The 3014-nt window shown below is 43.6% G+C and overlaps 1 non-coding gene across 1 annotated transcript; it reads left to right on the top strand.

Moving 5' to 3' along the window:
• Positions 1 to 2377: 2377 nt before the first annotated feature.
• On the top strand, positions 2378 to 2484 carry LOC126196792 (U6 spliceosomal RNA). The gene has a single exon (XR_007539234.1). It is a non-coding gene; the product is annotated as a U6 spliceosomal RNA (small nuclear RNA).
• Positions 2485 to 3014: the final 530 nt, after the last annotated feature.

Raw genomic sequence — 3014 nt, 5'->3', positions numbered from 1 at the left:
ACTATACTGTTTTTACGCATACAATTTTATAACATGGGCAGCATCAGCCGTTGAAATCCACAGTAAAATGAATTTGAATAAAACAGCTTATAACTGATGATTTGTTCTCACTATCGGTTTCACTGCGTTAAAACAGTATCTCCAGGAGATAAGTAATGTCAGATTAGGATACGGAGACGCCCCAACGTTCACAGCCACAGCCGGGAATCTAACCCCTCTTTTATGGCTACGAACGCTGGGGGGGGGGGGGGGGGGGGGGGCGGGGGCGCAACCGTGTGCTAAGCTGTGTGACACTACTTACCACTTACCACCTGGAGAGGCTGCTTTAACACAACGAAATCGGTAATGTGAATAAAGCATCAATTAACAGTTGGTTGCGGTTTTATTCAAGTTCAATTACCATACTGCATTTGCAGTAAAGAAATTTCATTATTACATTTACAGACGTAAATTCGCTTTCCTCACAGGCCGCAAAACTGTAGTGGCCATATTTGGACAGAACAATATTGTTCTTACACAGACAGCTCAATATTTCCAGTGCTGGACACTACTTCTGTCGAATTACGAAACTATATTCAGGCCCACAACACAACACGTCAACGCAGATTTGCTATCACCTTTGGCAACGGGTCGAGACAAAATCACTTGGTTGGTCTCCAATAGATACCAATAGTCAAGACTGTTGAAATGTTCCCAGTAAACTCACTTTTAACTGCTAAACTTGCGCCTGAAATCCTGTTCTGGCTAAAATAAAACAGTATAATCAACTGATTAGCCAAATTATAAGGCGTTACTTCATTGACCTGAGATTAATTCTTATTGGAATATGAAGCTTGCACTTAAAGTGTAAAAGGTATTTTTGTGGTACCTTCAGAATCAGGTAAAATATGAATTGTTATTTCTGTGGTGCTCAGATGTAAGGTACTACGGACGCTACATCCGGATGAGGCGTAGTTCGTACCGAACGCATTGTCAGGGAGCACTGCTACTGGAAAAATATTGAAAAGACATTGGAATGATGTTGGATAAATGCCGTTTATGTCAAAATACCAGTCAACTCGATCTCGATAGTGTTTTCCATCGCCTGGACATCTTCATACTGATTTTGCAGGAATGTTTTTGGGGGCTACTGGCTCATCCTCACCGATTCTTTCTTCAAGTTCCCGTTTCTGATATGGATGTCATAGATATCCTCAAGAAAGACTAATCAGGTTTCGTCAAGGTTTTCGTTATTGAAGTATCGATGAAATCTAGTGTCACCGACAGTAGCACACAGTTTTCTTCTTCGAAATTTGAACTATTTTATGAAGCCCATGGCATTTCACACTTCAGGACTGCACCGTTTCACGGGCTCGCTAAAAGATTCGCATGAACTTACAAGTCACACATGACGAAGCTGGTTCAACAGTCCAACAGAGAAAATACATTAATCTTCTTGTCTCTGCATAGAGCCACTTCACAAGATCCACATCTCCAGTGGAGAAACTCCATGGAAAACCAGATTGAACATTTATGCGAATTTTAGTCACTCGTACATTCACAAGTACCCTTCGACAACAACCGAGATTATTTTTAAATTGAATGGTCTGGTACTCATTTTAGTGCACAAATATGGGTAAAAGACAGGGTGCGAGGCATAGTCATAGAGCAGCTTGGCAATGCCATGTTTAAATCCAAATGTTCAACAACAAAATAAAATTATGGTACATCGTGGTCACATTCAAAACAGGTAAATCTTCCAGGCTGGTTTCGTTCAGATAATCATGTGGCCTTTACACAACTAGCCGTCTGAGGTACCTGCTCCTCCTCCCGCCCGCCATCCCCAGCACCACTAACAGCTGCATCCAGCCTTTAGAAAACAAGTGGAAGTGAGTGTCGCACGTTCCACCTGAGACCACTCTACAGATGTCGGAAGGCAAATGCTTGACCAGACACCCACTCACTTTAGTTTTGTGTACTAAGCAAGAGGTACACAACAGCCACTACGAGAGGCCGCCGCCACACAGGCACAACCAATCGCCTGGCGCCTCTCCGTTCCACGGAGTAACTGGTCAAGAGTGTCTGCAATTTTACACTACACAATATCATAGACTGCCAATAGCCAACAAAGTTATTTAGATTTCCAGAATGAGATTTTCACTCTGCAGCGGAGTGTGCGCTGATATGAAACTTCCTGGCAGATTAAAACTGTGTGCCGGAGTGAGACTCGAACTCAGGACCATCCCCCAGGCTGTGACTAAGCCATGTCTCTGCATTATCCTTTCTTTCACAAGTGCTAGTTCTGCTTTTTTAAAGTTTGGAAGGTAGGAGACGAGGTACTGGCAGAAGCAAAGCTGTGAGGACGGGGCGTGAGTCGTGCTTGGGTAGCTCAGTTGGTGTACTTGCTTCGGCAGTACATGTACTAAAATTGGAACGATACAGAGAAGATTAGCACGGCCCCTGCGCAAGGATGACACGCAAAATCGTGAAGCGTTCCACATTTTTGCCGTCACGGTAGCTCAGAGTGTTCGGTCAGAGGGCGGCGTGCTCTATGTAATAAAAAAAAAAAAAACTGAGTGAAGGAATCAACGATCAACTTAAACGGATGTCTTCTGACGTCCGCCCAGACCAAACGCAACGAACTGTATCGGGAAAAAAAGTTGGTAGAGCACTTGCCCGCGAAACACGAAGGTCCCGAGTTCGAGTCTCGGTCCGGCACACAGTTTTAATCTGCCAGTAAGTTTTATTTAGATTACAGTGTACTAGGTGTATGACATCAAATGCCACGCATCAAACTGGACCGAAGTTCAGAACCATTTTGTGACATGCTCGTAATAAATGTTATTGGTTTTCTTTACGCGTTGCCACATTTCTGTTTTAGGGCTGCCCTGTCAAGCAAGTGTTAAGCGTAGAATGAGCCATCTTTAAAGAACAGTAGCAGGAAAACAAGTTTTCTGCTACTGTAGGTGTTTGCTCTGAATTGGCAGTAGCATTCAGTGACAAAATTCCCAGCAATATCCCCTCTACTTCCCCCA

The sequence above is a fragment of the Schistocerca nitens genome, chromosome 7 (assembly GCF_023898315.1).
Source record: "Schistocerca nitens isolate TAMUIC-IGC-003100 chromosome 7, iqSchNite1.1, whole genome shotgun sequence".
In the NCBI taxonomy this organism is placed as follows: Eukaryota; Metazoa; Arthropoda; class Insecta; order Orthoptera; family Acrididae; genus Schistocerca; species Schistocerca nitens.
The sequence above is the reverse complement of the archived record's forward strand: the minus strand, read 5'-3'. Positions and strand labels throughout refer to the sequence as shown.